The sequence below is a fragment of the Patagioenas fasciata genome, chromosome Z, assembly GCF_037038585.1.
Source record: "Patagioenas fasciata isolate bPatFas1 chromosome Z, bPatFas1.hap1, whole genome shotgun sequence".
NCBI lineage: Eukaryota > Metazoa > Chordata > Aves > Columbiformes > Columbidae > Patagioenas > Patagioenas fasciata.
The window spans coordinates 50,883,299-50,906,739 of NC_092560.1; positions in this window are offsets into that span (position 1 = coordinate 50,883,299).

Consider the following 23,441-nt stretch of genomic DNA (forward strand, 5'->3'; position numbering starts at 1 on the left):
GTTGAGGAAATAGAAGCAAAGTAATAACAACTGTGTCTGTATTTCAAAAATATTTTCAGCTCCATCTCTTCACTCTCAGAAGGGACAGGGGGCTTCTGTAGTCTCCACAATAAACTAGTGTTGGAAGAGCGTAAATCCAGCATGACCTTTTTCTCTTGAGCCATGAATATTCTCCTTCTAGAAGTGTGAATAATAATGAAAATGTTTCATTTTATGCATATTTATGAAATAAATTTATACTTAAATGATGGTACTAAATTCCACTAGGGCCCATAGGATGTGAGCAGGTATTTCATTTTCTTAATAATTAAAATTCCTCACTTAAGTTGTTTGACACTTGGCCATCTGACCATTATGAGTGAAGAAAAAAAAAAAAAAAAAAAAAGCTAGTTCCAAAAAAGTTCCCTAGACCAGCAAATTCTTAGTAGTTTCAATTTACTTGGCTTAAATCTCTTAAAGAAAGAAACTTGAACACAGATCCCCTACAAAAACCAGAACTCTACCACCTCTAAGAAAACGTTAGCTTTATCCTGTACTCTACTTCTTCAGGTTGAAAAAAAATGCTGTCTTGGACCAGACTCAGTCATATGTAAAGCAATCTATTTTTATTACACATGCATGAGTACATTTTTTGGTGAAAACAGAACGTATTAAAAAAAAAAAAATTGCAGTTTGCACACAGATGAACTCAGCAGCTAAAGAAGTACTCAAGAAAAAAGAGGTAGGCTGCTGTATTTTGCCTTGGTTTATACAGCTGAGGCAACTCTAGTTCCCACAAAAATTGAAGGGTATGAGGGCACTAATCCAACCTAACTCCTTTCCCCTGAACTCTCTTCTTAGAAGAGCAAATATTCTCACCTCCAGGATTTCTAATTTTCTAGTCAGGAAACCTTACTTGAAAAAACAAACAAATAAACAACAAAACCACAAAAAATAACAAACAAACACAGTAGCTCTACTGAATTCTCACTAAAAAAAAAAAGGAAAAAAGTGTATTTTTCTCTGGAACCTCATGAGAACAAAGTTTCTCAGAAAAAGTTGCTGCAATTCAATGAATACATCCACTTACACATGGATGTTTATACAGGTGGGCTCCTGCTGCCTTTGGCAGAGAGAAGGAGGACTGTCTCTCACAAGAGTTCTTAAGACTTCTGGTTCTTTTCAGTAGCTCAGGTTTAATGGGGGAGGAAATTCGAGGATGGGGTCAGAAAACTTTTGTTTGTCAATCATTGTAAGAGAAATAAAATAGACTGTGTCTCAGCAATTCAGATATTCAGTAAATTGTTCATTCATCCTACATGCATTGACATCCCCGATTTTATTTGATAATGCTGATGTCCAGGGTTAATTGACAATGACATGATAAAGATGTCTCTTACCTTTTGTTTTGCTGTTGTTGCTATTTTTGAACATTCCATCTTGCCAACTTACCAGATTTTGTTAAGACAAGGTTTGTTTGCAGTCACGCTAAGGGGGAACTGCAAAACTGCGAATTGAGTTAACATAGGAACAGTTTTACCTTGAAATGTAATAATGCTTTAATTTGCAAAAATGTTTGATACTTAGATAGAATTTAAATTTCACATAAATTAATTTGTTACCTCAGGATTAAAGCACTTAGTTCTACAAATCTTTTTTTCTCTGTCTCTCTTCCTCTCCTCCCTCACAATTGCCACTTAAAATTTTAGCTGAAGACAACAGCTCTGAGGGTAAGAACAAGTGCAACCAGAGAAATGAGAATGCATAATCAAATCTCCATAATAGTGAACAATTCCATGCTGCTTAATCCTCTGTCTTTTTAACACATATGCACAAATCAGAGTATACTTAGAGTGTTTTTTAGAAATACCTGACCTGGTCCCATTTCCATTTCAGCAGAATTCAGTTTGCTCATTTCCAGGAAACTTTACCCTTCGTAATGCTCTGGGAGGTTTTGCAATGTATGACATTTCCAGCATCAAAACTTGAATTGGGCAAACTTTTCTCCTCTCAGTTTTCATTTGTTTAGGGTTGGATGCTATTTGCTTTTCACTTTGTTTTTCTGAAGAGTGTTTCTGGGAAGACAGAACCTGACAAGAGACTGAGTCTGAGCAATTTGCTCAGAAAAGGCAGAACAGAGCAAAGCTCCAACAGCTAATGTCACAGGCAAGGTTTTTGATGATACCAAACTGGAAGTCTCACTAAATAATAAAGGACGATGTAAAATGTAATCAGATTCAGAATGACTGGAGTCATTTATGTACCTGCCTAATAGAGTGCAAATGGAGTTCACTGCAAATTCAAATAGATTAGTAAATTTTAGAGCAAAAGACCACAAGATATGAAATAAATAGTGATGAATGATAATAAACGAACAAGGAAATAGATTTCAAGGAAAGTATAGGAAACGGCTATGCTAAAAAAAATACCGGACTGTCAGCTGTAATGAAGAAAACAGCCAAGAATATTTCTTAGACAGTATTAAAAATAAAAGGTCTAACATAAATGCTACAAAGAGCTATATACAGTGCTTCTCACCAAGAATGTAGTTATCTGTCATATGATCATACCTCCCATGATTCGTATTATAATAAAAAACTGAGAAAATAGAACTCATTCTTCCTGGGGAAGAGGAAGAATATGTTATAAGGTCTTAATTTCAACCTTTTGACATTCTCACAATGACTAAAAAGCAACAGTTATAAAAGGAAAAATCCCACTCCTTGAAAAAATATGTTGTTAAACATTTTAAATTTGGGGCTACACTGCTCATACTTTGCCTAAATATGCTTTAGGCTGGTAGTAAAAGTCTCTTTTTTGTTTGTTTTTCACAAAGTCTTTTTTTCTACTTTTTTTAGTAGTGGAAAGATTTGCTAAAATGTAGCTGCTTGAATAAGCATTATATTTGTATAAATTCCAGACAAAAAAAATAAAAGCAAAATATTAAGAACTACCTTAACTAACATTTCAGATATAGCATTAAATCTCTGGCAGTGTTCAGAAAGAACACTGAATTAAATTGTTCAAACGTGAGAAGAAAAATTAATTTTGCTCTATAAAAGCTATGAGCAATCATTCTGGAAACCATCAGCTTCTTGTATGCAGCAAAGTGAGTAATAACAATTTAGGAAATCTATTTAGGATCTTAAAATTATTTTTAAAATTTAATTACTCTCATTTTAACAAGTGAATTAGGAATTTTACTCCACAATTACAATAAATTCCTCTTAAAATAAAGGCAACATAAAACTTCAGTTGTTGAAGATGCAATAAAGGTTTCAGTGTGTCACAACTACAAATAGTTTCTACTGCTCCTTCATATGGCAAATAAAGTGTCTAAGTAACTCAAAATGCACAATGGAAGGACAGACTACCATATTCTCTAACTGATCATTGCTTTTAGAATTAGTTCCATTGCGGGAAAAAATATGTGTTGATGGATGTTCTGTTTATCAGTGTTGGGGTTTATGTCCATGACATCTGAAGAAGAAAGGTCTTCCAAAGATTATTTTTGTAAAGCAGAAGGAAAAGTTCTGGGGGTCGGTGCTCCATTTTCCATTGGTAGTTAACTTGACCACTACCTAGTACTAACAATGAAACTGGATTTCCATGGAAATCCCTTTTAAGTATATTTATTCTATACAGAATTACAGAAAACAAAATGTCCTGAGTTAGAAGAGACTCACAAGGACCATCAGGTTCAACTCCTGTCCCAGCACATGACAGCCTCACAGCTCACACCATGTGTCTGAGGGTGTTGTCCAGTCTCTTCCTGAACACTGTCAGGCTTTGGGCCATGACTGCCTCCCTGGGGAGCCTGTTCCAGGGCTCCACCACTATCTGGGTGAATAATATTTTCCTAATGTCCAACCTACACCTCCCCTGGCACATCTTTCTGTCATTGAAGTACTGTCATTGGTTGCCAAAGACAAAAGATCAGCATCTAACCCCCCTACTCCCCTTGCGAGGAAGGTGTAACCATGATGAAGTCTCCTCAGACTCCTCTTCCCCACGCTGAACAAACCAAGTGACTTTAGCCACTCCTCATACAGTCAGGACTGTAGCTAGCTGGCTGAGTAGTCCTTCCAGCAAACACCAGGGTAGTTAAAATCCCCCACAACAACCAGGGCCTGTAATTCAGAGGCTGCTCTCAGCTTCCTGCAGAGGGATTTGTCAGCTTCCTCATCCTGATCTGGTGGCCTGTAACGGACACCCACAACAGTATCACCCCTGCCAGGCTGCCCTTTAATTCTCAGCCACAGACTCTCAACTTGCTCCTCATCTGCCCCTGGACACTATTCAATACATTCTAGTTGCTCTCTCACCTAAAGAGCAACTGCACCACTGCACCTTGCTGGCTGGTCTTTTCTGACAAGGGCATAACCATTCGTGAACCCCACTGCAGTCATGTGAGCTGTCCCACCCTGTATCTGTAACTGCTGCCAGATCATAATCTCCTGCCCGAACACAGGTTTCTAACTTCTCCTGCTTATTCCCCACACAGTGTTGGTGAACCCTTGGATGAACCCTATCAGGCCCCACCGACTTGTAGGCCTCTAGCTGGAGTAGCAAATCCTGCACAAGCTCTGTATTCATTGCAAGTTTATCGTTCTCGCAGCCATGGCTCTCTAACCCAGGGCTATGGGGGCCCCACGTCCATCTTTGGTGTTGAAGACCGAGGTGAAGAAAGCATTAAACATTTTGGCTTTGTCTATGTCCCTGTTAATAAGGTGACCCTGCTAACTGAGTAATGGTCAAAGGTTATTTCTAGTTTGCCTTTTGCCATTAACATATTTTTAAAAGCCTTTTTTGTTGTTTCTGACACTACTGGCCACGCACAACTCTAATTGAGCTTTGGCTGAACAAATTCCCCCCCTGCAGAGGCAAGCAGCCTCTCTGTACTCCTCCCATGACACCTGACCTATCGTCCACTGACCATACCGTTTATTTTTTTTGCCACATTTCAAGAAGAAGATCCCTGCTCAGCCGAGCTGGCTTTTTGTCTCCCCTGCTAGTACTTCAGCATTTTTGGAATTGCCTACTCCTGTGCTTTTAGTAGGTGGTAATTAAAAAGCTTCCTGTTAGAAATATTATAATGATTCATGCTAAGAAGATGGTTAAGTGGAACATTCTGCTAAGCTGCAGGAAGGACTCTCGTTGACCAAATAAGGCATGGCACCTGTTTAATTTAGAAAGATTGTTACAGTTGGTCGTTGGGCGAACTGTTGTAAGGGCGGACACTGAGGAAAAAGAAACTCTTAACCACCAATGAGGAAGAGAGAGAACCCTAGTAACAACCAATCACGGAGTCTGATCGCAAGAAGGACTTGTGGAGGCAATAAGAAGAGTTCACCAGCAACCTAAGGCATGCATGTTGGGAAAGCACAGAGTGTGCGTGTAGCCAGTGCTGTTTTGCTTATGCTTCTGTTAATCTATTTGATGTAGAAAAATATTTGTTCGCTTCAACGGTGAGTGATTGGAAATTTGTAAGAATCCCAATACTTTCAAAAGCTTCTTCAAAAGCTTGTGAGGGGTCCACTCTGCCCGATCTCCCATGCCTCTTCTGCCCCACAGGATGCTCTGCATGCTCTTTGTCATCCCGGAGCTGGCTGCCCTCTTCGTTCTGGCTGCTGCAGTGCTTTACGCCTCCTTCTGCAATGCTGAGCTCCTCCATTGCCTCTTGTTGCACGTGCTGTGTGAGGAGACCTACAACAATGTGGCATATGCAGTGGGAAGGATCCTCACCGTGGTCAGCGAGGGGCCGCTGATCTTTTGACCGCTCCCCCCAATATATTGTCCATGTTTGGGCAGCTTTGTTGGGGTGCAGGGTGAGGGTCTTGCCCTGCGTGTCATTCCCTGCAGCCCCTCGTGGCCAAGCCCAGTCTCATCTGCTGGGCACTGGGCGCGGCCAGCTTGCCTGCTGCAAGCCAGGTCACTGCCTGCCAGCCTCACCTGCTCAGTGCTTCACGAGTGTCCTTGCTCTGTGTAGTAGCTGTTGGTAACTAAACACATCCCAACACCTTCAAAAGCTTCTTCCCAGGGAATCTTACTCAGTAGTTCTCTGAGCAATCTCAAGTCTGCTCTGCTCCTATGCTGAGTTGAGGTCTTGGTGTCCCTTTTCTACCGATTAGCACTGGCTGCCAAACAGAAAGGCCCTGTTGGCTGGAGGCCAGAGCGACGTGGCCTGTGCCTGCTGAATGCAGCACCACTGCACGCAGTCACTGGCAGGGCCGCAGCTGAAGCACGGGGTTCCCTGCCTGCCTGCTGGGTGCCCCCGCCTTCCTCCTGCCGTCCCCCCGTGGGCAGCAGCTGCGGCTCTCCAAGCAAGAGAGAAACCCCCAGAGCACAGGTTTTGTGAATTGGGCACCCTGGCAGCAATAAAAGAGGCTGTTCCCTGAGGTGGGGAAGCATTGGAGAAGTTTGGTGCTGCTGGGCAGGAGTTTGGAGAGAAGTCGCCAAGAACCTGTCCTGTGTTCGCTGTGCGGTGGAAAGCCCTGGCATCGCTGACAGTGCACATGTGTGGTCGTGTCCTGTGCGCGAGAGAACGCGGCTGCGGGTGCTCTTGGGAAGCGTCCCCAACCATGTCTGTTCCCGACAGTGTCCAGGGCCGTGCCCCTCACTCCTTGCAGTGTCCGAACACACAAGTGAGGGCATGGAGATGGACGAGCTAGAGGAAGACCTCTGCATGTTCCGGGAGCGTCTGTCTCAGTCTTCTACTGAGACCCAAAGGCAAAGGGGGATGACCCAGCGTCTGGTAGGTGTGGAGCTGTCCTCTTGTCCCTGCAGGCTGGGGCTGCGAGACTTAAGGCTCTGACCCCTTCTTTACCCTGGCAGGCAAAGAAGGAGAATGAGCTGAAGAAAAGCACAGGGCTGCGAAGGAAGGAATTCAGCGTGTCCCGTGCTCTGCCCATATTCCCCCAGCTGCAGCACCAGAGGCTGTGTCAGGGTTCAGTGCCCCCATACGGCTCCGCTTTGCACAAGTCTGTCGTGGTGTCGTTTTTGGAGAAGTGCCGCCAGTTGCTCCAGCAGCTGGAGCGTCTGCGGGCTCCGTGTGGGGTGAGTTCCCAGAATCACAGACTGCTTGAGCCGGGGAGGACCTGTGGAGATGATGTTGTCTCACCTCGTGGCCGTGCTCGAGCAGGCTCACCTAGAGCCAGTTGCTTGGGAACATGTCCAGAGGTGGATGCATCCCGAGTTGGGCATGACGTTCCCTCTGTCTGCCCACAGTGGCTGCAGGGCTGGGAAGGAGAGAGGACACAAGGGCAAAGGCGGTGCCCGAAGGGAGGTGGGAGGGGATAATGGTGAGGGGAGTGCACTCGTGGGGGTGTGCCCATGCCCCGACTGATGGCTGCTCCTCACGCCCTCCTCTCCTGCAGGAGCAGTGTGAGGCGGCATGTCTGGAGGTAGGTGCGAGAGGAGAAGAGATGCAGCAGGTAGAGGGGAGGAGGAGGCCCGAGTGGGCACGGCCCTGGGGCTGGAGAGGTGCAACAAGGGCCCCTTTTCTCCTTGCTCCCTTGGGGATGCTGGGACATAAGACACCACAAGCCTGGGAGAACAGCCCAGCCCGGGGAAAACTGATGCTGAGCACTTCTCAGCTGCAAAGGCAACAGCCGGCGGGCAGCTTGCCAGCAGCCTGGCTTGTGAGCCCCACCGGTTGGAGCAGGCGTCTAGCCCATCGTCCCAGCCACTGCCCAGGAGCAGGCCCCAGGACACAGGAGACCCAGTGGGGGGAAACTATGCAGCCAGTAAATGAAAATGCATCTCCTTACCAGCAAGTCCCTCTCCTGCAGGTCAACACAGAGCAAGGACACTTGTCAAGCACTGCTGCATGGTCGGGACAGACAGAGTTACACGGTGTCCCTGGCCTCCTCCTTGTGCAGGAACGTAGGCCATGGTGGCTGGGACCTCCATGGACCCCTCTCCCCAGGGAGACCCACGCTGGCCGGGGGGCAGGGGCTGGCGCACGCTCTCCTGCTTACCACCTGTTCTTCCACCAGCTCTGGCAGCGCAGTCTCTGGCGTCTCGGCCTCCTTCATCTTCTGCATCTGGCTGGGGGCAACAGGACTTGGTTGGACAAGTTACAGACCTCCATGGCCACGCAGGGATTCCCGTTCCAAACATACACCACCCCAGGCAAGGACTGGGCTCCCCTCTCACACCCCCACTTCATTGCCTGGCACCAGCATTGGCAGCCCCACCCCTGCGGGTGCTGCAGAGACACCCTGGAGACCCGTATGGGGCGAGGTGCCCAAGTCACCAGGCCTCTTCCTCCTCCAGCTCCTCTTCAAGATTCCTTATTTCCCGACGCAGCACCTGGGAGTCAGAAGGGTTGCGAGTGCCTGAGCCCGTGGTGGCCCTACTCCAGCCCCCACCCAAGGGCATGTGGGCACCCACCCGTTTTTCCCCAGCCCTTTCTGCATTAGCTCAGTCTTCTTAAAAGCCTGATGCAGGAAGGCCACAGTCTTGGCATAGCGCTGTTCCGTCTGCTGAACAACCTGGACACCCCCGGCCCTCTCCAGCCCCAGGGCCGTGCCCACTCGGGCCTCCTTCTCCCCTCTACCTGCTGCATCTCTTCTCCTGTCGCGCCTGCCTCCCGACATGCCGCCTCACACTGCTCCTGCGGGAGAGGAGGGTGTGAGGAGCAGCCATCAATCGGAGCACGGGCACACCCCCACGAGTGCACTTCCCTCACCATTATTCCCACCCAGCTCCGTTTGGGCACCACCTTTGTGTTTGAGTCCTGTCTCCTTCCCAGGCGTGCAGCAATTACAGAGACAATATGGAACAGCTCACATGACTGGAATGTGGTCATGGATGGCTATGTCCTTGTCAGGAAAGACAGGCCAGCCAGGCAAGGTGTTGCAGTTGCTGTTTACCAAGAGAGCAAAGACAATGTATTGAGTCCAGGGGCGGATGAGGAGCGAGTTGAGAGTTGAGAGTCTGTGGGTAAGAATTAAGGGACAGGCGGGCAGGGGTGATAATGTTGTGGGTGTCCATTACAGGTCACCAGATCAGGATGAGGAAGCTACAGGCAGCTGACAGCAGCCTCTGAGTTACAGGCCATGGTTGTGGGGGATTTATATACCCTGATGTTTGCTGGAAGGACTACTCAGCCGGTCAGCCACAGTCCAGGAGACTCCTCCAGTTCATTGGTGATAGTAACTTCCTGATGCAAATGGTGGATGAGCCAACTAGTAGAGAAGCGCTGCTGGGTCTCATTCTCACTAACGAGGGTCTGGTTGAAGCGGTGAAGGTTGAAGGATGCCTTGGCTACAGCCAGGAGATCTGCTTGGTCAAACAGGGAACTGTTGGGCAAATTCAAGTGGAAGAGGAGAGCTTAGACATCATGGAAGGAGGGTCTGGCCACTTGGGAAGAATCTAAGGATGCTGTCAGAGGATGCAGGGAGGCAACTAGGAAAGCTAAGGCCTCCTTAGAATTAAATCTGGCGAGAGGGGTCATGGGCAACAGAAAGGGCTTCTTCGAGTACATGGCGGATTAACACTAGAGGCAAGGTAGGCCTACTGATGAATGAGGTGGGTGCACTGGTGACAGAAGATATAAAGAAGGCTGCGTCACTGAATGCCTTCTTTGTCTCTGTCTACACTGCCAGAGGCTGTCATGAGGAGCCCCGTACCCCTGAGGCCCCAGAGGAAGTCAGGACAATGGAAGAATTTGCCTCAGTTGATGAGGACTGGGTTAAGGTCCAATTAAGCCATCTGGACATCCATCCATTTATGGGTCCTGATGGGATGCACCCGCGGGTGCTGAGAGAGCTGGCTGGTGTCATTGCTAGCCACTCTCCATCATCTTTTGCAAGTTGTGGGAAATGGGAGAGGTGTCTGAAGACTGGAGGAAAACAAATGTCTCTTCAGTCTTCAAAAAGGGCAAGAAGGAGGACCCGGGTAACTACCAACTGGTTAGTCTCACCTAAGGTGATGGTGATGGAACAACTTATCCTTGACACTATCTCCAGACATATCAAGGAGAGGAGGGTCATTAGGGGCAGTCAGCATGGCTTCATCAAGGGGAAGTCATGTTTAACCAAACTCATAGCCTTTTATGAAACATAACCAGGTGGATAGATGATGGTAAAGCAGTGGATGTAGTCTGTCTTGATTTCAGTAAAGCATTTGACACAGTCTCCCACAGCATCCTCGCAGCTGGAACTGAGGAAGTGTGGTGTGGACGATCCAGTAGTGAGGCGGACTGTGAACTGGCTGAGGGAAAGAAGCCAGCATGTTGTGGTCAATGGGGCAGAGTCTAGTTGGAGTCCCGCGAGGGTTGGTACTGGGACCAGTACAATTCAATATATTCATCAGTTACTTGGATGAGGGAATAGAGTGCACTGTTAGCAAGTCTGCTGATGACACCAAGCTGGGAGGAGTGGCTGACACGCCAGAAGGCTGTGCTGCCATCCAGCGAGACCTGGACAAGCTGGAGAGTTGGGCGGGGGAAAATTAAATTAAATATAACAAGGGCAAGTGTAGGGCCTTGCATCTGTGCAAGAACAATCCCAGGTTCCAGCATAACTTGGGGAATGACCTGTTGGAGAGCAGTGCAGGGGAAAGGGACCTAGGGGTCCTGGTGGACAGCAGGATGACCATGAGCCAGCACTGTGCCCTTGTGGCCAGGACGGCCAATGGCATCCTGGGGTGTATTAGAAGGGGGTGGTTAGTAGGTCGAGAGAGGTTCTCCTGCCTGGTGAGACCACACCTGGAATATTGTGTGCAGTTCTGGGCCCCTCTGTTCAAGAAGGACAGGGAACTGCTGGAAAAAGTCCAGTGCAGAGCAGTGAAGATGATGAAAGAAGTGGAGCATCTCCTTTATGAGAAAAGGCTGAGGGAGCTGGGTCTCTTTAGCTTGGACAAGAGGAGACTGAGGGGTGACTTCATTAATCCTTATAAATATGTAAAGGGTGAGTGTCATGAGGATGGAACCAGTCTCTTCTCAGTGACAACCAATGATAAGACAAGGAGCAGTGGGTGCAAACTGAAACATAGGAGGTTCCACTTAAAGATGAGAAGAAACTTCTTCATGGTGAGGGTGACAGAACACTGGAACAGGCTGCCCAGGGGGGCTGTGGAGTCTCCTTTGGCCTTAATTTACAGTATTAAAACCTGAATAGAGGTTTTCAAGTTATTCAAAAGTAGGTACAGTTTCTTCTTGTGGGAAAGTAAATTAAATTATCAAATCCAGGGGTCTAATTTTACTGCCATTCAAAATAAATTCCAAGACAAAAAAAAAAAGGCAACCAAAGCACAACAACAAACAAAAACAACAATAAAAAAAAATGGCTAAAAAGCAATTTCATAAAATATTCTGACATCTGCCTTCTTGTGTCATACTGAAGAAAACAACATCACTTTCAAGTATCCAGATGAGAATTTGTGCTGAACAATATTATGAAAGAAGGTACTGTCATACTGTCTATGATATTTGTGGATAGTGAATCTGTTATCAAGTCTTCTGTCATTTCAAATTCATTTTATTGACATGCTTATGTGACTTTAGTAGGCTTTTGATTTTTTTTTTCCCCTCATAACTATGGCTGATTAGAAAAAGTGAAAGTCAATACCTCATTTCAGTAAGCACTTAGACACCTTGCCATTTATATAAACATGTCCTTCCAGAAAATGGATCTTCTCATATTCATACATTTGACAATCTGTTAGGTATTTTTAACTGTTAAGTATAGGAGAGATAGACAAAGTCATTGTCAATGACTCAACTACTTTTCTAGAGATGATCTCATAGGAAATATATGTATAAAGAAGACTGCCTTCTCTTGGTACCATGTTTTCATATTTTGCCAGCTTTTATGTTCAATAGTTCTTCAGTCTCTTAAGGAGATTTCATGCTGGAAGGGAACTTGGGCTTTGATTTCATTAGAAACCTGAAGTCACCCACTATCATTATAGCCAGTGCACTTACAGTTAAATCAAGTGCATTAGATCATGGATCAAATAACTGCCAGTGGACTGAGACTTAAATCAGGCAATGCTATATAATGCAGCACTAACATTTGTCAGTGCTATTTGTTTTAGGAAAAAAAATTCTACAATAACATATTAACATTTTTTGCATTTGTGTTTTTTTTTTCTTTTGGTTTGTGTGGAGATTTTTTGTTTGTTCTTTTGTTTTCAGTGGAGGTGTGAACTTACCTACAGGAAAGGATTGCTATGCTGTCACTGTCACCTGTTTTTCATGCACCCAGCTCAGTGTCACAGGCTCGAAACTGTGGGAACTGTTTAGCTGGTGTTCACTTCTTACCCCACCAACACCACCCTTTACCTGCTTGTTTTTAATGTTGTATGCTGTGGGCCATCAGAGATGCTTGGCTCTTGTTTGGAAGCCACATCTTTACTATTTGAACTGAAAGCAAGTGACAGAGAGGGATTGCTAAAGACAGACTCAGCATATCCTGCTGCAGTACATGACCCTATATGAGACTGTCATACCTCTAAGTCTTGTCCAACTTAATTGTAATCAGAGAAATGAGAAATTGCTTCTTGTTAAAATTTTAAGGGAAACAACAAAACCATATAAAGAAAAAAAAAAAACCCATGCATATAATGGAATCTCATTGCTGCAGTTGAATAACACAGCATAGAAGTAATTTTTTTCTTTTTTTATCCTTAGACGTAGTCTGTTTCACACAGTGTGTTAAAATAGTCTTGTAATGCATTTATCAATCTACTTTTACCTGCTTTGAGGTTTACAAAAGCAGTGTTATTAATCAGTAACTATCCAGCAAAGCGGCACTTTTCCAGGGTATTTTTTCAAATTCTACTACACCCTTTACACTTCTTCTGAAAAAAGAAAACCAACCAACCAAACAGAATAAAACATGAACTTCTGCCTTGCAAAAATGGATGTATCTGAATTGACACACTTTCCAGTTAACTGAAGCTGTGTCATTCTTCTTACTGTAGGCAACTGGAAGTAAGGAACTGTCCTAGATATTATTTTCCTTTCGAAAAGTGGCCCAAGCTTATACCTTGAAAAGATATTGCTGTGTTTCTTGCCAAAATATTTCCAAACTGTAAAAGAGACTACACAAAATGGAAAAAAGAATTATTTCCAGAAATGGAAAAAGACTATGTCAATGTGGCCCTAGAGTAGCAGTAGTTTATTTTTCACTTTTGGCTCAAAAGCAAAGACCAGTTGTTTTTTGTCGTATTTTTAATGACATATAAAAACCCCAATATTACCTGAGATTTTGAAACTGAAATTTAAGATCTAAAACTTTGTGCATATTTATTGTAGGGTGGTGATTTTTTCAAAATTAAAATCAGCTGTGGATAATAAACACAAAAGTAATTGGGAGCCTGTATCTATATATAGATTAGTGCAGTAACAGAAGATGAGATGAGAAAAAGTTAAGGAAGAAAACACTAAAGCAAAAATGTTGGGAATCTTTAGGATGTTACTGTTTCATACGGTTTAATAAAGCTTACAGTTCAAATTTTGATGAAATAGCTCTTTTCATATTATTTTCCTTTGTCTTAGTGCAGAGATCTATAAGAAGGTAAGGAGCAATGATTGTGTGCACACATACTAACTGACGAATAATATTTTCTTACCAGCAATACCTTTTCATTATACCAATCTATTTTTTGCCTTCTTGGGTTACACGAAAAGGGATTTGTTCTTGTGTTTATGGACTTGTAGGTGATTAATAACCCTGGCCGTGTGGTCATTTAGACACTTTCATTAGCAACAACAGCAGATATCCAGATTTCGGTATTTAATTTATCCATATGAACAAGGTATGTATGAATCTTCCAAAAAAGTTTCAACTGTCGTGGAAATAAGATGGTGGGAAGAGAGAAGATACATTTGCTGCATTTAAAAACAGCTTGTGGGCTATGCCATCAATGAAGCCAGCCCCGCAGTTCATCAGCTCTGCCCTCACCAACAGATGTCACTGCAAGCAAAAGGAATTAATTTGTGAGGTTATTGGGCTCAAGGACTGACAAAACTCTCTGAAATCCAGACGTGAAAGAGCCTCTCTTTCAGAGCATATGTTCATGTCTCAGTTCCTCTGCCACAAGCTGAGAATTAACAGCAGGCAGATTGGTAAAAATAACAAAAAAGAAAAAGAAAAAAAAAGTGTTCAAACTTAAAGCCATGTGAAACAACTGAAACACATCAAAGCAAAATGCAGTACTCTGCTTTTAATTTTATGAATTATTTGACTGAGAAAACAAAATCTGTTCATTCATTGTGTGTATTTCCCAAAGGCACATTAAGGAAAGTAGAGATTCTCAATCACCTGATTCTGTGGTAGAGATGGGAAAAGGAAAGTGTGCAGCAGTTACAAAGCAGTTCTATAAATTTTTCTGAGTACAAATACACATATGCCAGGGGACACAGAAACAGCACTAAAAATATTAAAGCTGCAAAGTAAAGACATTAAAAGTTAAAGACTCTCACAGTTAAGATTATTCACATGCAACCTTAATTTCACATTTTTGTGTTCATCCTTTGGTATAGCCTTTAATTACACAATCACATGCGTGTGTTGTGTTTCTGAAGGCAGGCTTAGATTAGAAGGAAATACAAAATAGAAAAAAAAAAAATGAATTATTTTAACCCCCATGTCAGTAGGCCAAAACCTTTTAGATCAGAAGCAAATCCCAGCCTTCTCCTGTATCTAGTAGGACCAGTACTAGAAGCAAGTGCAGTCTAGATCCCAGGAGCCCAGATACATATTTTTCATACATATTTGGAAGCAGTGAAGAAATAAATCTTTGTATTTTGAGACATTACCGAAAGATTCAAAGCTACTTTGTCATCGCGCAAATTCTGCTGTGGCCCCTTTTAGCTTGTTACCCTTATCTGGCCTCCACTTCCTCCCAGCTCTCCTGTTTCTTCCTCAGTTTAATTTCATGTTGTTCCTATTTGCTGGGCTTTCTCTCTCTGCTGCAGATTGTGGTTTCCCACCTCACTTTCTTGCTTGTTAGGAAGCCGGGCTGTGAAGATATTTTTTTTCATTCACAATTAATCTGTCTTGTCTGCCAGGTGGAAGAATTGTAGTGTGGTCTTGCTGAACCCCTAGTACTCTACTCTGCCACAGCTTCACTTCAGCAAGAATCTCTGGCAAATTTAGCTGCCAACCTCTAACAAACCTCTGCTAAGCACTTGCAATTTGAGGTTTGTTACTTGCAAAGTCTTGCAACTCAGCTGACATTTAGCTTGCCTATTTTTTTTTTTTCCCAGAGAAAACCAGCTACAAAATGTCAATCTGCTTGAAAACGTGGAACACTAATGATTTTTCATGGAAGCAATGTAGTAATTAACGTCCATAGGCAAAATAGCTCTTCTGTCTCTCTTGTCTGATCTGAGATTCTCTCGTTGATGGTGAAAGCTTTCAGAAGAGGGAGATATCCATTACAGAATACCTCAGCTGATGTTCAGTAAAAATATGGTGTTACACGACATATAAACAATCTCACTACATGTGCTAAATGGAATGTGCCTGAAAGGTCATTTTTAAAATTGGGAACCAAAATGTGACTCTTTAGTGAATAACTGGCTTTCAAAAACCAAAAAGCTCAATTAGTTCCTGCTGGCTAAGTGAGACTTTTCAAAATTCTTTATAGTTTTGAAAACATTATCCCCACCCATGAATCATTAAACCTCCATTTAACTCGAGTGAGACCCTTTTGGGATAACTAGACTATACACAGAAGGGTGTGTGAACTCCTGTGTCAAGTCTAGCAACCGTTTATTCAAAACCTTGATCAATCCACATCAAACCCTCAGTTGTGTGCTTTTTCATGCACACTTTCTAATTGCTTCGGGTTACAGTAAAATATCACTTTCTTACTAAACAGCAGCTTTGTATCTGGTTATATGACAAACTAATTCAATGGGAGAGGGTAATCTCATTTTCGTAGTCCTACATATTTCCCTGATTGGAATTCTGTGGGCTTTGACAGGAAGCTGGATGATTATTTGCTTCTTTTCTGTTTTTATTTCTTTACTTCTCTTTCTCCCTCAGTCCTCTTTCCCATTGCATTTTTCCTGCCAGCTGACAGCTAAAAGCCAGTCTGAAACAAGGCAGTGCTCAGCCTCTGCTTTCTCTTTTCTGGCTTATTTTTGTCTTCCAAGATATACAGAAAAATTTGTCAAGATTTCAGCCAGCCCTCAGGAATATATACAGCCATGGTTACCTTTTAGAAAGACATTCTTTCCATATCAGAAAACATAAAGTGGTAGTTCAGTAAAAGAAAATAATCTTGTTATTATAGACAACATAAAGAAATAATTTAAACAAAGGTCTGTACCCTTTTTCAAAGAGTGGGAGTTTCTGTGATTTAAAGAAAGATCTCTCCTCCCCTGTGTAGAGTGCAAGGAAATGCAACAGAAGTAGTAGATGGAAATCAGCAATACAAACAAGCTTGCAGTTTTCCTAGAGTTCAAAGGAAATGATCGTACATCAAAGATTCCAGTCACTTTGAAAGATTCATGAAAATATATAAGCAATCAGCCACCAGCAGAGCTGTAGTCAAATATCTTTGTTCTCCCATGGAGGTGGGGAAATGCTGCATTTGTTTCAGTGTATTTGCTTCCCCTTTAACATGGGAAATCTGGCTGTAGTCCGCAGAGGCCAATATTTTCAAAGATTCAAGGGCTGATGTTAGCAGTTTGGGTGGCTATACAGTTTTCCTTTGGTTGCTGGGATGGACTGGATCTTTACCCCTCTGTGGTGAGCCCAATTTCAATGTGCTAGTGGTGGAAACTCTCTTCCATCAGTTAATGAGACTTCAGGCTTTCCAGAGGCAAAAAGTCCCTTCCTCCTTCTCTTCAGATTCTGTGCAAAAGCAAGCAAGGGAGGAAACATATTTCCCCAACTCAGTATTAAACCTTGGTGCATTGAAAAAGGGGCTAAACAGTGGGGAAAATCTGGATCTCAAATTTCCAAGTAGGATGGAAATGACTGCTGCTGCTCAGGATATGAAGTAGTATCAGTAAACCTAATGCAAATAAATTAACAGGCAGAGAGAATGTCAAATGATAAAAGTTATATTCTGCTCAGGGACAAAGGCATTGAGATCAGCCCTTCCAAGAAGGACTTGGTGGTGCATGTATGTAATTATTGAAGCTCCAATATTCTAAAGTTCTGCTCGCAGTTTTCAATTTAAGCAGTCCCTCTAAAGCCAGGTAGAATGGATCATTAAAGTTACAGCTTGGAAAGTCTGTGAGCTAACCGAGAAAACTGGTATGCATTTTAATTTCTCACATTTAACAGCAGTCAATTTTTGTCTCATCTGGAGCATGTCAGCCCAGTACAGTTTGGCTTTGAATGTTGCTTTAGGTACTATTATTATACCATGTGATATTTGCTGCATATTTGGGGCACATGAGATATGTGCTGCATGGAAATTTTTAAAAATAAAAGAATCTGAACTGGCTAGGAGGGTTAGTTATTTTTTACCCAACATCTACGTTCCCATAATCTAGGTGGAATTTTCTTCCCTTTTCATCACTAGGAAATAGGTACAGACTCACCACTGTTTAATGTCTAAATCACAGCTACAACATTCTGACAACTGAAATTATCACATCTGCCAGTTTTTTACTAAATATCAGTTCACAGTACCATTACAATTTCTAAGGAAAAAAAAAAGAGCAAAGAAAAGTAATACAGGATATATTAATCTGTATTCATGTGAGAAGTAGAGCTGACTTTTCTGACCTCCATGAATGACAAGATTTGCAAATGTCCAGTTTCCTTACGTGAATTCACCATATCTGGTAACACCAGCTGGTTTTGTCACTGTTTACAGATACAATACACAGGGAAGGGTCCCTCCAAAAAAAATCAATAGCCATTATCATTGTTATTTACCATCATCATAATCCATCATCTGCTGTTGTTTCACACCACATTTTCCATGCCAAGTGTGGGTGTACATTACCATGTTGATGAATAGCTGAAAATTGCCATGACAGGGTTGCTGAGTTTCTGCTGCCTGGCATGGTAGAAACTGAATGATTCTTCACTGCAAGATGCATTAATATGCACTACAAAGCTCATCTCTCGGTTGAGAGTTTCTTCATTTTGACATGTTCTTGTTGTAAAATACTGGTATAGTTAGCCTCTATGTGTAGTTTAAAAAAAAAAAAGTTATAAATAACATTTCAGAATAGGATAGTAACATCTTTCTGTGAGCAGCATTAACATATCTTTACACTTTGGTTTGTTGATTATCATAACAGACAGTAAGACAGAAAGATTAATGTGCAACAAATAACCTATTGACTATTTAAAGAAAAAAAAAAACAATTCAGGACACTCTTAAGCCTTATCTTATGCTTCAGCGACACATTTGCTGCAAATGCTCTAAAATCATTTTACCAGTGCTTGTCCACAATCAGTGTATTTCTCTACTCCTTGTCAACCTCTTCTCCTGTATGGAGAATCAGAGTCTTCAGGTAGCTTGCTATGTCCTTTATGGGCTAGTTATTGTGTGAAGTGACTTCTAAAAAAATAATAACCATGCAATTGGTTTGTTACTATCTTAGTTTGTTATCTATTTTGTAAAATATTGAAGCTGATTTTAAGCATGTGCACTCAAAATCAGTATTGAAAAACTCTTCAGGAAGATCCACATTCCCAGAATTGCCCAAGCTATCCTGAAAATGTTTGATCTTTGAAAACTAAAGTTCCTTAGGCATTGATAGTTTAACCTCTTGGCACCCTAATTTTTCCCTGGCCTCAACAACTAAACACCTAGTCTTTCCTGACCCCACTAATGAGAAGGCTAGGTACTTGCATAAAACTGATTTATCTAGTGCATTGATATGGACAAGCATGGAAGTGATAAACCAGGAAGCCAGTCTAATTTGAACACATTCCTCTTGCCGAGGAGAATGTTGATTTTCAAAGAAAATATGCCTTGGCATAACAGGCCTACATGTTCTGGAAATGTTGTAGCTACCTGGTAGGACAGTATATCTCACAAGCGGAGAGATTGTAACACCTTCTTATCTTAAAAATTTAAAACTCAGCATCTTGCACCAGTTAGCTGTCTGAGATCTGAGCTGCACCCTGAACCTAGACCCTGTGCATGGGGTCACTGAAGTCCTTGTCCAGTGGGTGGAGGAACTGCAGAACACCATGCTGGGCAGGAAATCTGCTAGGCATGGTGAGCACTGGATTGTACCTCCTGCATTTTCTGTTACTGGCCTCTCCCCATGCTGTTTCCCTTCTTGCTGTGTACAGATTTTCTCTGATTTCTCTAAGGATTCTAACTCTTCCCATGCGTTATGTAGGGTCTTGGCCCATACCACTGAGCTATAGAGAAAAATCTGAGGAACACTGTCTATGACGTGGGTGGGACTCCATCAGTAATGAAGACGAGGATCCGGTCCCAATTTGTGTGAGTGCAGACTTTGGCAGAGGAAGACAGACATTACGGCATATGAACAAGCTCATTTTAAGTAAACGTGAATTGGAAAACAATAACTTAGAGTGTTCCATACATGTGCTTGAAGTTGCACACAGGCTTAAATGCTTTCCTGATTAGGGACATAAATCACAGCCTGTTTCATAAGTGGAAAGATGCAGTGAGATTGCTGCCTCACCTAAATAAAAAAGAAACATTCTAAAATTTCTAAGATATATATCATAGCCAAAACCCATACATACTATCTAACATATTATAGTTTAATCTGGATACAAAGTGCTTTTCAGAGAATGCTAGAAAGAAAAATAACATATGGAGCAAAAGTGTAAAGACAATGGCAGCATTGTTCATTTTTTTAGTATGTTCATGTTGCAGTAAGTATAATATTTCTTTAATACATAAAGCAGGCCACATTCAGGAATTCAGGACTGTTTTCTGGGAAATACTAAATTTTCTTCCCAAAAATGTGCCTGTGAGTGTGTGTGCACAGCATGGCTTGAGTCTGTAATGTGTATTTTCATCAAGAATTTGGGGAACTTAGAGTTGATAATAATTTTTTCCCATTTTAAACAGAGTACAGAATAACTATAAATGTAAGGAATAAAATACAGTTGAGAATCTATGATAATCCAATCTATGGCAGTCAGCTGTTCACAGCAGAACAGGTACAGTACAACCCAAATAAGTATTTTTAATCCCTTTTGAATGAAGATGTAAAACTTTCCTTCTAATTAATATGTAATGTTCACGTAAATTATATTAAGATGCTGATATAAGAAAATAACTTCAGATTTGTTGTTTTTAGGTACTGGACAAAACTGTGTTGAAATACAAAACCATAACACATGACACTGGGAACTCTGCAACCCTGACTCTCATCCTTGTGAAAATTTCCAAATATGAAGTTTCAGTTAGTGTGCATATGAATTACGATTAATAATGAGGATATTTATTTGAACCATAACCATAAGTTTAAAACCAGCATACTTAGACCAGATCTGAACATTAGGTATGTGTTATAGTATGCCATCCATTTCCACAAAGGTCTTAAGACTCCAAACTCTTGTGCCTCCTACTTTGACTCAGATCCACTTCGTCAAACCACAGTGACTTGGTTCCTGCATGCCTCAGTTGCTTAAAACAGACAAATGAACAAACAAACAAACTGATATAAAGAAAATACAAAGTTTGTCAAGGAGTCTGTCAGTCAGGTAGCTGAGAAGCAGCAGAGACACTGTCTCAGCTCTCCTCACCTGCCTCTTAGTTTTCCTCCAGGAAAATCTGACCTGTTATTAGGGCCTGTTTGAATTTGAACAGGAACTCAGAAGAGGGTAAACAGTGCCACCAGCACTGCTTTTGGTGGGAAGAGGACAGTTAATCGCCATCTACTGCCACCTCTACTCTGCTCCTGAAGTGGTTTCATTCAGCTTTCATGTCTTTTCACTTCTAAGGGAGGAAATGGACATTTAATGTGTTTGTCCTACTCTACACTACGCTGCACTAGTGCCGCCTCACCTAAAGTACTGTATATAGTTTTGAACACCTCTTATATTATAAGAAGGGCATCAAACTATTAGTGTGTCCAGAGGAGGGAGACTGAGATGTAAAAGGTCTCGAGGGCAAGACTTAGCTGGAGCAGCTGAGATCATTGTTCTTGTTCAGCTTGGCAAAGAGAAGGCTGAAGGGTGACCTCATTGCAGTCTACAGCTTCCTCAAGGTTGGAAGCAAAGGAGGAGGTGTTGATCTTCTCTCTGATGACCATGCAATAGGACATGAGGACACTGAATGAAGCTGTGCTGGGGAAATTTAGATTGGACATTAGGAAAAGTTTCTTCACTGAGGGGGTGACTGGTCACTGGAACAGGCTTCCCAGGTAAGTGGTCATGGCAAGAAACCTATCAGAGTTCAAGGAGTACCTGGACAACACTTTTAGTCATATGGTTCACTTTGAGGTAGTCCTGCAGGTAGCAGGGAGTTGAACTGGGTGATCCTTATGGGTCCCTTCCAACTTGAGATATTCTATGATTCTACTGATACAACACTTGTCTGGAGAGATGTCTGCTAGCTGAAGTGTGAATGCCCTTGTGTTGTAATTTAAATCACATGTGTCACAAACATGTACTGGCTTCAAAAGAAAGAATCTAACAAGCAAAAACCTGGAATTTAAAGTCTCACAAAACAAAAAAATAAAAACAACAACAACAAAAATCTCTTGCACAGTGATGTCCTACAAAGCTGTGATAATGCAGACTCTGACGACAAAAATGCACTCTGTTTATATACAAAGTGGTATTCTGTATCTTAATTGCTCTCAAATTTGGTTTAAAGACCATTACTGTTCATGGTTGGTCATATAGTTCTTTGGACAAGTGAAAACATAGAAGGGTCTGCTATGTCTCAGAGTGAAGCTAATTGGAAGGCCATACATGAAAAGGTTAAATACTTTTTCTTGTCAAAACTGACTGTTAGCTTAATATAATGAACTATCTCCTTAATGGCTACAAATCCATCAACCTCACCAGGACTACTGTGTTTATTCTATCTGACGGGCTGACTTTAATGCAGTCCTAGAAGAAGAATGTGCAATGTCTGCTAGGATGTTTACTACTTTTGTTCTCAGGTCAGCAAATCAAATTCAGAACATTTATTTTACAGTATGCTTAATTGCTGCTTTTGCAGACTACACTGGGCGTGCAGTCTACTTATCTGCATTTTCAAACAAAGATTGTAAGATTAATAGGAAAGGGAACAAAGGGCCATTCTGAAAGGAAAACGGCACTGGTTAGGTATTCACACATGCATGTTTGGATGCACCTCTTGAACATATATGCATTTTTCCTTTTTTTTTTTCAGCTGAACAGCTCATTTTTATGAAAGGACAGAGAAAGGAAATTAGAAGAGGCTGGCAACTTGAGAAATGGAGGTAAAGATCATTTCTCTTGGAAAGGGCAGCATGGAAACTTTGCAATTATCAACAATTTAAATAACTGAATTTTCTCTGGATGTTTTCCTTCATTCTTTCTGCTGAGCCTGTTTGAAAGAAATATTATTTTCCCTTTAGTCACTTCGAAATTATTAACTCCAGTGATCATTCTGTTATGTTTTCTGAAGTCTTCTATGGATTTTTCTACTAACTTGCATACCAAGGTGACTGCTATTTTCTGCTATCTTTAAAAAATTGAGGGTTTTTTAGTACTTTATTGCTCATTATAGTGAACTTGGGATTCTCAGTGCCTGGTGAACAAGTTGCCTGTTCCAGAGAAAAGGGAGGTTGCAAAAAATACTCTATCTGCAAAATAAAAATAAAATAATAATAATTAAAAAAAAAAAAGCAGGAAAAGATCAAAACCAAGAACAAACAACAGTCCACGAACTGGTGTCTCCACATGAAATTTAGAAAATACAGCTTCAATAGTCTGTTTTCCTGCTAGAAGAAGATACATGAAGTGGGTCCTCCCCTAATACCTTTCTCTCTGTGTTGGACCTGGGAAACATTGCTGGTTTATTTTTACACAGAACCACACCATTTAAGAAGGCTGAGCTGTCGTGCTGTTCTTCTGCAATATTTATGCTCTGATCTTATGTGAAGATAGACTAGGAACTTCCTGTCAACAAAGTAATGTATTAGACCCTTTTTTTGCTACGTAGTTAGAACATTTACTGGAAATAGTCATTATTGAAGGAGAAATCCCAGACAGACCCTTTTGTTAACAAGTGTTTATATTTCTGACATTGAACAACAGCAATCAAATCCAGTTATTTTCTAAAACCATATTTCTATCTAGTCTAAATTAAAATATAGTACATTGGCAATTTTTTGTCGTGAAAAAGATGAATGCAATGGATTTAGACTCTACGCATGTTAATAGATTAACATTACATATGTACAGCATTTGCACAGATATAGAACACACTTAAAGTTTTTGAGTGATACTGACAAGAATGAAAGTTTTATCTGGTTTGTGAGAATGTGAATTTGTTCAAAAATTGATATGGAAATCAATTAAAAATTGTGTCCTATGTAGATAATAGTGAAAAGCTTG